This window comes from Protomyctophum parallelum (genome assembly GCF_964188405.1).
Source record: "Protomyctophum parallelum genome assembly, chromosome: 19".
Classification (NCBI taxonomy): Eukaryota; Metazoa; Chordata; class Actinopteri; order Myctophiformes; family Myctophidae; genus Protomyctophum; species Protomyctophum parallelum.
In genome coordinates, this window is record NC_139717.1 from 32,614,538 (window position 1) to 32,629,798 (window position 15,261).

Genomic DNA, 15,261 nt, shown 5'->3' on the forward strand with positions numbered 1-15,261 from the left:
CGTCAAAAACCACGACAGCACCCTAACTCAGTTACCTATTGCTATCTGCAACAACAGTCTTCCTTTGCCTGTGAGTTAGAGTTTGGAGTTGGATTTTGGCTGATATTTTTTAATCCTCCAAATCATGAAGTACACATGTATGTCTTCCAAACCCATGAACTATAGTATGTCTTTTTTTATCCTTCAAAATCATGAAAAACAACATATTATAGTAAGTCTTCCGAAACTATATACAGTTTTCTGTAACTCATTTCAACTGCCGAAACCCAGGATTGAACTAGGGACGTTTAGATCTTCAGTCTAATGCTCTTCCAACTGAGCTATTTTGGCTTGTAAGTGACACATCCAGAATGTATTTTTCAATGAATTGTTAGTTCTTAAACATAAACTCATACAGTTAATCCCGCAGTGAGATCAGCTTGAGAGTCATACGGTTGTCTGTACCTCATTTCTACTGCAGACTCACCATCTCCCGATCATGTGGCAGCGTTCTAACACACTGAGCCACTGGCTCGAGACAATTCACAATGCTTTTTTGTTTGTTTTCTTCTTCTGAAATTGGTCTTGAAAATAAATAATTATTTGGGGTTTGAACTCACCATCTCCCAAACATGTGGACAGTGTTCTAACACACTGAGCCACTGGCTCCAGACAATTCACACTGCTTTTTTGTTTGTTTGCTTGTAAGTGACAAATCCAGAATGTATTTTTCAATGTATTGTTAGTTCTTAAACATAAACTCATACAGTTCATCCCACAGTGAGATCAGTTTGAGAGTCATACGATTGTCTGTACCTCATTTCAACTGCCGAATCTCAGGTTTGAACCAGGAACCTTCAGATCTAAAGCCTAACGCTCTCCCAGCTGAGCTATTACGGCTTGAAAGTAACACATCCAGTATTTATTTTTACATTGACTGTTACTTGTTACTTCTTAAATAAAAAAACTCATAAAGTTTTTCACCCAGTGAGATCAGCCTAAGAGTCATAGCATTTTCTGTACCTCATTTCAACTGCCAAAAGCCTGGATTGAACCAGGGACCTTTAGATCTTCAGTCTAATGCTCTACCAACTGCGCTAATTTGGCTTGTAAGTGTCACATCCAGAATATATTTTTCAATTGATTGTTAGTTCTTAAACAAATAAACTCATACAGTTTTCCCCCAGTGAGATCAGCCTGGGAGTCATACGGTTTTCTGTACCTCATTTGACCTGCTGAAAACCGGTTCCATTTGTAACTAACTTAATACTATCAACATCTATAGTCCCTCTACAACAGTGGTTCCCAAACCTTTTCTTGTCAAGGACCCCCACATTTACACTTTATTAACCTGTGGAACCGGAACCTGAACTTGAACCTGAACCTGAACCTGAACCTAACCCTAACCCTAACCCTAACCCTAACCCTAACCCTAACCCTAACCCTAACCCCATAAGAGAAGATTGTTACAGATCTAGCAGTGATCTAGAATGATCAATTATATTAATAAAACATCAAAAACTGTGAAAATGAAGAAAATGAAGTTGAAGAATCACTATAAATCTAAAACAGGTCAGAGTATTTCATCCAGTTATAAACAAGGAAGTGGTCCGGGTCTGCGACCATTTGATTGGAGGAGACAATGTAAGGAGCCCTAGGATTGGCTGAAGGCAGACCGATCTGATTGGCCAAGGAATCTGTCAATCAGAATGATTGGCACGTCAAAAACCACGACAGCACCCTAACTCAGTTACCTATTGCTATCTGCAACAACAGTCTTCCTTTGCCTGTGAGTTAGAGTTTGGAGTTGGATTTTGGCTGATATTTTTTAATCCTCCAAATCATGAAGTACACATGTATGTCTTCCAAACCCATGAACTATAGTATGTCTTTTTTTATCCTTCAAAATCATGAAAAACAACATATTATAGTAAGTCTCCCGAAACTATACACAGTTTTCTGTAACTCATTTCAACTGCCGAAACCCAGGATAGAACTAGGGACGTTTAGATCTTCAGTCTAATGCTCTTCCAACTGAGCTATTTCGGCTTGTAAGTGACACATCCAGAATGTATTTTTCAATGAATTGTTATTTCTTAAACATAAACTCATACAGTTCATCCCGCAGTGAGATCAGCTTGAGAGTCATACGGTTGTCTGTACCTCATTTCTACTGCAGACTCACCATCTCCCGATCATGTGGCAGCGTTCTAACACACTGAGCCACTGGCTCGAGACAATTCACAATGATTTTTTGTTTGTTTTCTTCTTCTGAAATTGGTCTTGAAAATAAATAATTATTTGGGGTTTGAACTCACCATCTCCCAAACATGTGAACAGTGTTCTAACACACTGAGCCACTGGCTCCAGATAATTCACACTGCTTTTTTGTTTGTTTGCTTGTAAGTGACAAATCCAGAATGTATTTTTCAATGTATTGTTAGTTCTTAAACATAAACTCATACAGTTCATCCCACAGTGAGATCAGTTTGAGAGTCATACGATTGTCTGTACCTCAATTCAACTGCCGAATCTCAGGTTTGAACCAGGAACCTTCAGATCTAAAGCCTAACGCTCTCCCAGCTGAGCTATTACAGCTTGAAAGTAACACATCCAGTATTTATTTTTACATTGACTGTTTTACTTGTTACTTAAGCAAAAAAAACTCATAAAGTTTTTCACCCAGTGAGATCAGCCTAAGAGTCATAGGATTTTCTGTACCTCATTTCAACTGCCAAAAGCCTGGATTGAACCAGGGACCTTTAGATCTTCAGTCTAATGATCTACCAACTGCACTAATTTGGCTTGTAAGTGTCACATCCAGAATATATTTTTCAATTGATTGTTAGTTCTTAAACAAATAAACTCATACAGTTTTCCCCCAGTGAGATCAGCCTGGGAGTCATACGGTTTTCTGTACCTCATTTGACCTGCTGAAAACCGGTTCCATTTGTACACTGTCAAAGTAACTAACTTAATACTATCAACATCTATAGTCCCTCTACAACAGTGGTTCCCAAACCTTTTCTTGTCAAGGACCCCCACATTTACACTTTATTAACCTGTGGAACCGGAACCTGAACTTGAACCTGAACCTGAACCTGAACCTGAACCTAACCCTAACCCTAACCCTAACCCTAACCCTAACCCTAACCCTAACCCTAACCCTAACCCTAACCCCATAAGAGAAGATTGTTACAGATCTAGCAGTGATCTAGAATGATCAATTATATTAATAAAACATCAAAAACTGTGAAAATGAAGAAAATGAAGTTGAAGAATCACTATAAATCTAAAACAGGTCAGAGTATTTCATCCAGTTATAAACAAGGAAGTGGTCCGGGTCTGCGACCATTTGATTGGAGGAGACAATGTAAGGAGCCCTAGGATTGGCTGAAGGCAGACCGATCTGATTGGCCAAGGAATCTGTCAATCAGAATGATTGGCACGTCAAAAACCACGACAGCACCCTAACTCAGCTACCTATTGCTATCTGCAACAACAGTCTTCCTTTGCCTGTGAGTTAGAGTTTGGAGTTGGATTTTGGCTGATATTTTTTAATCCTCCAAATCATGAAGTACACATGTATGTCTTCCAAACCCATGAACTATAGTATGTCTTTTTTTATCCTTCAAAATCATGAAAAACAACATATTATAGTAAGTCTTCCGAAACTATACACAGTTTTCTGTAACTCATTTCAACTGCCGAAACCCAGGATTGAACTAGGGACGTTTAGATCTTCAGTCTAATGCTCTTCCAACTGAGCTATTTTGGCTTGTAAGTGACACATCCAGAATGTATTTTTCAATGAATTGTTAGTTCTTAAACATAAACTCATACAGTTAATCCCGCAGTGAGATCAGCTTGAGAGTCATACGGTTGTCTGTACCTCATTTCTACTGCAGACTCACCATCTCCCGATCATGTGGCAGCGTTCTAACACACTGAGCCACTGGCTCGAGACAATTCACAATGCTTTTTTGTTTGTTTTCTTCTTCTGAAATTGGTCTTGAAAATAAATAATTATTTGGGGTTTGAACTCACCATCTCCCAAACATGTGAACAGTGTTCTAACACACTGAGCCACTGGCTCCAGATAATTCACACTGCTTTTTTGTTTGTTTGCTTGTAAGTGACAAATCCAGAATGTATTTTTCAATGTATTGTTAGTTCTTAAACATAAACTCATACAGTTCATCCCACAGTGAGATCAGTTTGAGAGTCATACGATTGTCTGTACCTCATTTCAACTGCCGAATCTCAGGTTTGAACCAGGAACCTTCAGATCTAAAGCCTAACGCTCTCCCAGCTGAGCTATTACGGCTTGAAAGTAACACATCCAGTATTTATTTTTACATTGACTGTTACTTGTTACTTCTTAAATAAAAAAACTCATAAAGTTTTTCACCCAGTGAGATCAGCCTAAGAGTCATAGCATTTTCTGTACCTCATTTCAACTGCCAAAAGCCTGGATTGAACCAGGGACCTTTAGATCTTCAGTCTAATGCTCTACCAACTGCGCTAATTTGGCTTGTAAGTGTCACATCCAGAATATATTTTTCAATTGATTGTTAGTTCTTAAACAAATAAACTCATACAGTTTTCCCCCAGTGAGATCAGCCTGGGAGTCATACGGTTTTCTGTACCTCATTTGACCTGCTGAAAACCGGTTCCATTTGTAACTAACTTAATACTATCAACATCTATAGTCCCTCTACAACAGTGGTTCCCAAACCTTTTCTTGTCAAGGACCCCCACATTTACACTTTATTAACCTGTGGAACCGGAACCTGAACTTGAACCTGAACCTGAACCTAACCCTAACCCTAACCCTAACCCTAACCCTAACCCTAACCCTAACCCTAACCCCATAAGAGAAGATTGTTACAGATCTAGCAGTGATCTAGAATGATCAATTATATTAATAAAACATCAAAAACTGTGAAAATGAAGAAAATGAAGTTGAAGAATCACTATACATCTAAAACAGGTCAGAGTATTTCATCCAGTTATAAACAAGGAAGTGGTCCGGGTCTGCGACCATTTGATTGGAGGAGACAATGTAAGGAGCCCTAGGATTGGCTGAAGGCAGACCGATCTGATTGGCCAAGGAATCTGTCAATCAGAATGATTGGCACGTCAAAAACCACGACAGCACCCTAACTCAGTTACCTATTGCTATCTGCAACAACAGTCTTCCTTTGCCTGTGAGTTAGAGTTTGGAGTTGGATTTTGGCTGATATTTTTTAATCCTCCAAATCATGAAGTACACATGTATGTCTTCCAAACCCATGAACTATAGTATGTCTTTTTTTATCCTTCAAAATCATGAAAAACAACATATTATAGTAAGTCTCCCGAAACTATACACAGTTTTCTGTAACTCATTTCAACTGCCGAAACCCAGGATTGAACTAGGGACGTTTAGATCTTCAGTCTAATGCTCTTCCAACTGAGCTATTTCGGCTTGTAAGTGACACATCCAGAATGTATTTTTCAATGAATTGTTATTTCTTAAACATAAACTCATACAGTTCATCCCGCAGTGAGATCAGCTTGAGAGTCATACGGTTGTCTGTACCTCATTTCTACTGCAGACTCACCATCTCCCGATCATGTGGCAGCGTTCTAACACACTGAGCCACTGGCTCGAGACAATTCACAATGATTTTTTGTTTGTTTTCTTCTTCTGAAATTGGTCTTGAAAATAAATAATTATTTGGGGTTTGAACTCACCATCTCCCAAACATGTGAACAGTGTTCTAACACACTGAGCCACTGGCTCCAGATAATTCACACTGCTTTTTTGTTTGTTTGCTTGTAAGTGACAAATCCAGAATGTATTTTTCAATGTATTGTTAGTTCTTAAACATAAACTCATACAGTTCATCCCACAGTGAGATCAGTTTGAGAGTCATACAATTGTCTGTACCTCAATTCAACTGCCGAATCTCAGGTTTGAACCAGGAACCTTCAGATCTAAAGCCTAACGCTCTCCCAGCTGAGCTATTACAGCTTGAAAGTAACACATCCAGTATTTATTTTTACATTGACTGTTTTACTTGTTACTTAAGCAAAAAAAACTCATAAAGTTTTTCACCCAGTGAGATCAGCCTAAGAGTCATAGGATTTTCTGTACCTCATTTCAACTGCCAAAAGCCTGGATTGAACCAGGGACCTTTAGATCTTCAGTCTAATGATCTACCAACTGCACTAATTTGGCTTGTAAGTGTCACATCCAGAATATATTTTTCAATTGATTGTTAGTTCTTAAACAAATAAACTCATACAGTTTTCCCCCAGTGAGATCAGCCTGGGAGTCATACGGTTTTCTGTACCTCATTTGACCTGCTGAAAACCGGTTCCATTTGTACACTGTCAAAGTAACTAACTTAATACTATCAACATCTATAGTCCCTCTACAACAGTGGTTCCCAAACCTTTTCTTGTCAAGGACCCCCACATTTACACTTTATTAACCTGTGGAACCGGAACCTGAACTTGAACCTGAACCTAACCCTAACCCTAACCCTAACCCTAACCCTAACCCCATAAGAGAAGATTGTTACAGATCTAGCAGTGATCTAGAATGATCAATTATATTAATAAAACATCAAAAACTGTGAAAATGAAGAAAATGAAGTTGAAGAATCACTATAAATCTAAAACAGGTCAGAGTATTTCATCCAGTTATAAACAAGGAAGTGGTCCGGGTCTGCGACCATTTGATTGGAGGAGACAATGTAAGGAGCCCTAGGATTGGCTGAAGGCAGACCGATCTGATTGGCCAAGGAATCTGTCAATCAGAATGATTGGCACGTCAAAAACCACGACAGCACCCTAACTCAGCTACCTATTGCTATCTGCAACAACAGTCTTCCTTTGCCTGTGAGTTAGAGTTTGGAGTTGGATTTTGGCTGATATTTTTTAATCCTCCAAATCATGAAGTACACATGTATGTCTTCCAAACCCATGAACTATAGTATGTCTTTTTTTATCCTTCAAAATCATGAAAAACAACATATTATAGTAAGTCTTCCGAAACTATACACAGTTTTCTGTAACTCATTTCAACTGCCGAAACCCAGGATTGAACTAGGGACGTTTAGATCTTCAGTCTAATGCTCTTCCAACTGAGCTATTTCGGCTTGTAAGTGACACATCCAGAATGTATTTTTCAATGAATTGTTATTTCTTAAACATAAACTCATACAGTTCATCCCGCAGTGAGATCAGCTTGAGAGTCATACGGTTGTCTGTACCTCATTTCTACTGCAGACTCACCATCTCCCGATCATGTGGCAGCGTTCTAACAGACTGAGCCACTGGCTCGAGACAATTCACAATGATTTTTTGTTTGTTTTCTTCTTCTGAAATTGGTCTTGAAAATAAATAATTATTTGGGGTTTGAACTCACCATCTCCCAAACATGTGAACAGTGTTCTAACACACTGAGCCACTGGCTCCAGATAATTCACACTGCTTTTTTGTTTGTTTGCTTGTAAGTGACAAATCCAGAATGTATTTTTCAATGTATTGTTAGTTCTTAAACATAAACTCATACAGTTCATCCCACAGTGAGATCAGTTTGAGAGTCATACGATTGTCTGTACCTCAATTCAACTGCCGAATCTCAGGTTTGAACCAGGAACCTTCAGATCTAAAGCCTAACGCTCTCCCAGCTGAGCTATTACAGCTTGAAAGTAACACATCCAGTATTTATTTTTTACATTGACTGTTTTACTTGTTACTTCTTAAGCAAAAAAAACTCATAAAGCTTTTCACCCAGTGAGATCAGCCTAAGAGTCATAGGATTTTCTGTACCTCATTTCAACTGCCAAAAGCCTGGATTGAACCAGGGACCTTTAGATCTTCAGTCTAATGATCTACCAACTGCACTAATTTGGCTTGTAAGTGTCACATCCAGAATATATTTTTCAATTGATTGTTAGTTCTTAAACAAATATACAGTTTTCCCCCAGTGAGATCAGCCTGGGAGTCATACGGTTTTCTGTACCTCATTTGACCTGCTGAAAACCGGTTCCATTTGTACACTGTCAAAGTAACTAACTTAATACTATCAACATCTATCTATTCTATAGTCCCTCTACAACAGTGGTTCCCAAACCTTTTCTTGTCAAGGACCCCCACATTTACACTTTAACCTGTGGAACCGGAACCTGAACCTGAACCTGAACCTGAACCTGAACCTGAACCTAACCCTAACCCTAACCCTAACCCCATAAGAGAAGATTGTTACAGATCTAGCAGTGATCTAGAATGATCAATTATATTAATAAAACGTCAAAAACTGTGAAAATGAAGAAAATGAAGTTGAAGAATCACTATAAATCTAAAACAGGTCAGAGTATTTCATCCAGTTATAAACAAGGAAGTGGTCCGGGTCTGCGACCATTTGATTGGAGGAGACAATGTAAGGAGCCCTAGGATTGGCTGAAGGCAGACCGATCTGATTGGCCAAGGAATCTGTCAATCAGAATGATTGGCACATCAAAAACCAGCACCTTCCTACTGAGTGTGTTGGGTTTGAACTAGCACAATTCTACAAGGTACTCTACAGATAACTTTAGTGGCACACAGTTCAGCTGGAATTTCCAGGCCACTTGATGTCAGTGTGGAAAGGAAAACTTCACAGTAAATAGTTGAGTGGGGTTTGAACCTCCAATCTCCAGACAATGACGACAGCACCCTAACTCAGTTACCTATTGCTATCTGCAACAACAGTCTTCCTTTGCCTGTGAGTTAGAGTTTGGAGTTGGATTTTGGCTGATATTTTTTAATCCTCCAAATCATGAAGTACACATGTATGTCTTCCAAACCCATGAACTATAGTATGTCTTTTTTTATCCTTCAAAATCATGAAAAACTAGAAAAAGTGCCCTTCCGGGCACAGGTCTCCACCAGGTTATCCACAGATCCGTGCAGTTAGAGGTAAAAACACTTTTCGGCCAGTTATAGCGCCACCTTGAGGCTGAGTTGAAATTGTTCATGTGGCATTTCGTCCTCGGCCTAGTGGGAATGTGGGTGCACAATTTCACGGAAATCACGCGATGTGTTCATGATTTGCAGCATTTTGTTTGAAACTGAGCACTCCTGTGAACTTTGGAAGCCAATCTTAACCAATCAGGATGGAGTCTGATAAATCTGAAAGACCCGTTTCGTTGAATGGCTCTAGAGAGACTGTGTACCAATTTGCGTGATGTTTGGACAAAATCTGTAGGTGTACTGTGCAAAAACTTGTTTTGCACAAAGCGGCCTCCTGGTGGCGCTATAACAGGCCGTTCTGGAAAGTTTGGGGCAGAGGTTCATGGTTGGCATCCAGGGAGTGTGTGTGCAAAATATGGCATCGACCGGGTTAACGGTGGCCGAGATTAGCTGTTCACGGACACACGGACACACGGACGGACGGACGGACGGACGGACGGACGGAGTGCAAAACATACTCTCCCCACATGCCTTCGGCCTGGTGGAGACAACTAGAAAAAGTGCCCTTCTGGGCACAGGTCTCCACCAGGTTATCCACAGATCCGTGCAGTTAGAGGTAAAAACACTTTTGGGCCAGTTATAGCGCCACCTTGAGGCTGAGTTGAAATTGTTCATGTGGCATTTCGTCCTCGGCCTAGTGGGAATGTGCGTGCACAATTTCAGGGAAATCACGCGATGTGTTCATGATTTGCAGCATTTTGTTTGAAACTGAGCACTCCTGTGAACTTTGGAAGCCAATCTTAACCAATCAGGATGGAGTCTGAGAAATCTGAAAGACCTGTTTCGTTGAATGGCTCTAAAGAGACTGTGTACTAATTTGCGTGATGTTTGGACAAAATCTGTAGGTGTACTGTGAAAAAACTTGTTTTGCACAAAGCGGCCTCCTGGTGGCGCTATAACAGGCCGTTCTGGAAAGTTTGGGGCAGAGGTTCATGGTTGGCATCCAGGGAGTGTGTGTGCAAAATTTGGCATCGACCGGGTTAACGGTGGCTGAGATTAGCTGGTCACGGACGGACGGACACACGGACACACGGACGGACGGACGGAGTGCAAAACATACTCTCCCCATGCCTTCGGCTGGTGGAGACAACAACATATTATAGTAAGTCTTCCGAAACTATATACAGTTTTTGGTAACTCATTTCAACTGCCGAAACACAGGATTGAACTAGGGACGTTTAGATCTTCAGTCTAATGCTCTGCCAACTGAGCTATTTCGGCTTGTAAGTGACACATCCAGAATGTATTTTTCAATGTGTAACCTGGGCACTAAGGCCCGGAAACAGAACCACCAGACTACGCCACTCTGGGAATTTCACCCAGAGAATATATGTACAATACAAGTTGCAAGCCCACTGGGCAAAGATAAGGGGAGCAGAGACGCGCAGTTCCAGTTGAAATATATATTGTTTTATTGAATTATGTTTAATACAAAATGTTCATTAAAACTGACTTTAATCAAAGGGGTCAATCTCTAAAATGATCTAAAAATGCAATAGCCTATCTTAAAACCCGTATACCAGTAGCCAGGGGGGGGGTGCCCAGGTGTCCTTGCTGACAGAGGAAGGCAGGGAGTGAGGGGAAGGAGGGGAAAGGTCACCGCCACCAAAGAGCGCACACTTCACATTAAACACTGCAAAACAAGAGAAAACAATTATACACAGCACTAGTCCCACATTAAACAAATAGCATGCACTAACTAAACCCCAAGACAACGTGACCCACCACCTGTCGGGACTACAACCACAGCACCCCCAAGCCACTGGCAACACTATAGAGTATAGACTGATACCAATACTAATACTACGTTATGTTCAATCAAGCATTTATCCAAAGAAAGGGGGGCATTAAGGCTGAGACACGTTGCACAGTAGGTTTGCACCAAACGATAAGCGAAGTAAAACAAAACAAAACGAAATCATAAACAAATTAAAGAGGACAAAAAACAGCAGTGGTAAAGAGCTCCTCCTAATAAAACAAAAGGACAATATTAATAACCAATACTTTACAATTTAAAACATACAAATACAATAGGCAGCTCTTTACCTCAAATTAAGAGGGCCACACTAGGCCATGACGTCATGCTCTGGTCCATAAACGCCGCATGACACCGAACCGGAGCCGAAGTGCGCCGCATGCAGTCGGCATACGAGGCCATGACTCGAGGCGCCATGCCACTGAACCATCAGCAGTTGATGGGCAGACAAGGCCTTAAGCCTACGACATGTGGGGGGAAGAAGCAGCCTATCCCAGGGAAGCTGGGATTCCCACTGTCCATGCCTGCCCTGCAAGAGTTAAGGAACATTCATATTTTGCTCAAAACATACATTTATCAAAACACATGAAACCGTGCATACTGCATACCATCAATGAGTCTCTTGTTGCACCTAGACCCAACACACCACCAGGCAACCACAACAAGCCAGCCAGCTACTCTGATGGCCGGGTGTGGCTCCCCTTTATTCAGTCAGCAGCCAGGTGTCACAGCTGTCCTGAATATGGGTGATTGGGGAGTCACATCACATGTCTAGGAAAGCTCAACTCACTACAAATGCATTGTTAGTTCTTAAACATAAACTCATACAGTTCATCCCGCAGTGAGATCAGCTTGAGAGTCATACGGTTGTCTGTACCTCATTTCTACTGCCGACTCACCATCTCCCGATCATGTGGCAGCGTTCTAACACACTGAGCCACTGGCTCCAGACAATTCACACTGCTTTTTTGTTTGTTTTCTTCTTCTGAAATTGGTCTTGAAAATAAAGACTTATTTGGGGTTTGAACTCACCATCTCCCAAACATGTGGACAGTGTTCTAACACACTGAGCCACTGGCTCCAGACAATTCATACTGCTTTTTTGTTTGTTTGCTTGTAAGTGACACATCCAGAATGTATTTTTCAATGTATTGTTAGTTCTTAAACAAAAACTCATACAGTTCATCCCACAGTGAGATCAGCTTGAGAGTCATACGGTTGTCTGTACCTCATTTCAACTGCCGAATCTCAGGCAGGAACCTTCAGATCTACAGTCTAACGCTCTCCCAACTGAGCTATTACGGTAGTAACACATCCAGTATTTATTTTTACATTGACTGTTACTTGTTACTTCTTAAACAACTTAATACTATCAACATCTATCTATTCTATAGTCCCTCTACAACAGTGGTTCCCAAACCTTTTCTTGTCAAGGACCCCCACATTTACACTTTATTAACCCATGGAACCTGAACCTAACCCTAACCCTAACCCCATAAGAGAAGATTGTTACAGATCTAGCAGTGATCTAGAATGATCAATTATATTAATAAAACGTCAAAAACTGTGAAAATGAAGAAAATGAAGTTGAAGAATCACTATAAATCTAAAACAGGTCAGAATATTTAATCCAGTTATAAACAAGGAAGTGGTCCGGGTCTGCAACCATTTGATTGGAGGATGGCGTGCTACAGTATGCCGTACGATATGGGCTATTAGACGAGCGTCTAAAAATGGGATAAAACGTCTAAAAATAGACGTCTAAAACACGTCTAAAAATACACGTTTTTTATCCCATTTTTAGACGCACGTCTAATAGCTACAACATTCAACATTCAACTGATATCAGTAGAATATTGTTCAACTAATTTATGTTTCAGTTCTGAACAAAGTGAACATTTGTCACAACAGTGTTGTTTTCTTCCAAAAGTTTAATCTGCAGAATTATTTACAACAGATGGTCAATAGCAACTTCAAAGAGGCAAAAAGAACGTAGCACGTTGATAAAGCAGGGAAATAATGAAATCATAGAAATAGTTCAAAACCTTAAAACCTTGCATTTAGAAAAGGAAACAAAACTCAGTCAAGTCATTATTAGATGAACGTATAGAAATTAAACATTAGGCCTTAATATGCAAATTAATCATAAAAACACAAATTGATCTGAAGAATGCTGCAATACCGAACTGCAATGAAACACCAAATAATACATTCATTTTCACTATCCTGCATGCTATCTCAAGATCTTATAAAATAATGCTGACAAAGAAAGGTTAAACAACCAAAAACATGGTCAAGAGCGGAAAATAGTTCCATTTAAAGTAGGCATATATTATATATTTATATATGTATATTTCTGTACAAATAATGAATATTTGGCATTATATTCATCCTCATTATTGATATATCTAACATTTCAAAATAGTTTTAAGCTAAACATCTACCTTTATGCTATGAAATAGGTTTCTTTATTTTTTTTATTTTTTTCATATCACATTCCAAGTCCTTTTATCATTTTACCCACAGCCACAACACAATAGACATTTCTCCACCATAGGCATTGACAAAATCATGACTGCTCTCTCTCCTCATGAAACATAAAAACCAGACTAAAAACAGGTAGTGTAGGTATCCTCAAATGGAGGCTTGCCGTAGCCTTGCATAGCCAGTTTAAATCCCACCAGCTCATTTTTCGTTCAGAGCAAAGTGAAATTCATTGGTTTGATTTTTTTAGGCTATAGCTTACATTGGCTTCTAGAAACAAATACAAGTGAACGCTATGTGGGCATACACACAAGTCCTGAATTTCCAGTGAAATTACTGTATATCTGCATCATTTGGATGTCCAAAACTTTGCACTGTAAAGTATAGGATGGGCATAGAACTAGCATTACTGCCAATTAGGGCTGAAACTATCAAATATCTGTGATCAATTCAACTTTTCGATTAATCAAATAGAGGAGCTCCATTCTTTAATATATATATGATTACTATTATTATAAATCCATCCATCCATCCATTCATCCATCCAGCTTCAACCGATTATCCGGAATCGGGTGGTGGGGGTAACAATTCTGCAGACTTCCCTTTCCAGAGCAACATTAGAAACTTCCCTCTGGGGGATCCTGAGGCATTCCAAGGCCAGTGTGGAGATATAATCTCCCCATCTGGTCCTTGGTCTGCCAAGAGGTTTCCTCCCAGTGGAACATGCAGCGAGGACCTACCTAGGGAGACGCTCAGGAGGCATTCGTACTAGATGCCCGAACCACCTAAGCCGTCTCCTTTCCAAGTGAAGGAGCAGTGGATCCAAAACTACACTGAACTTACTCTAAGTCTCCTGCGTATGATTGAACTTCTCACTCTATCACTAAGGGAGAGGCCGGCCACCCATCTGAGAGAATCTTATTCTTTCACTCTAGACCCACACTTCATGACCATAGGTGAGAGAAGGAATGAAGATTGCTCGGTATATCGAGAGACTTCTGACTTAGCTTCTGACTCAGCTTTGTCAGTGCGGTAGAGCAACTGCAATACCGCTTCTGCTCCGATTCCCGTGCTGATCTCCTGGTCCGTCCACCCCCTTCACCCGTGGGAAAAGACCCAGAGATACTTAAACTAGTTCCCTACCCAGAGTATACAGTAGCCTCTCCTCCATGACAGCGTCTTGAGATGCTGTCCATGAATCACACAGATCTTGCTCTCGGCGTACAGAGATTGGATGGCCCTCAACAAGGACCCCCTCACCCCATACTCCCACAGCACCTCCCACAGAACCTCCCAGGGAACCTGGTCATATGCCTTCTCCAAATCCACAAAACACATGTAGACCGGGTATGCATACTCCCTTTGCAGGATCCCTGCAAGAATGAAGATCTGGTCAGTTGCTCCACGACCAGGACGGAATCCACGTTGCTCCACTTGAATCTGAAGTTTGACTATCGGTTGGACACTCCTTTCCACTACGTTAGTGTAAAATTTCCCAGGAAGAAAATGTGATGCCTCTATAATTGGCAAACACCTCTGCTCCCCTTTCTTAAAGAAAGGGGAGCCACTATCCCGGTCTGCCACTCCTTCGGTACTGTCCCAGACTTCCACGCATTGTTGAAAAGACGTGCCAAGTAACGAAGACAGCCCTCGAACACCCAGAACCTTTAGCATGGGTCTGATCTCATTGGGTTCAGGAGTTTCTCAAAGTGTTCCTTCCACCACTCGACAACTTCCTCATTTGAAGTAAGCAAAGTCCCATCCTTGCTGTAAATAGCTTAGCTTGGATGGTTACCCACATTCCCCTCCTGAGGTATCGGATGGTTTTCCAGAAGCACTTTGGTGCTGACTGAAAGTCCTTCTCCATGGATTCTCTGAACTCCCCCCACACCCACTGCTTTGCCTCTGTGAGTCCTTCTCCATGGATTCTCTGAACTCCTCCCACACCCACTTTGCCTCTGTGAGTCTATAGTCCCCCGGGATAACATACCCTTCTTCTGTCTGGCTTCCCTGACCACCACTGACCACCAGGG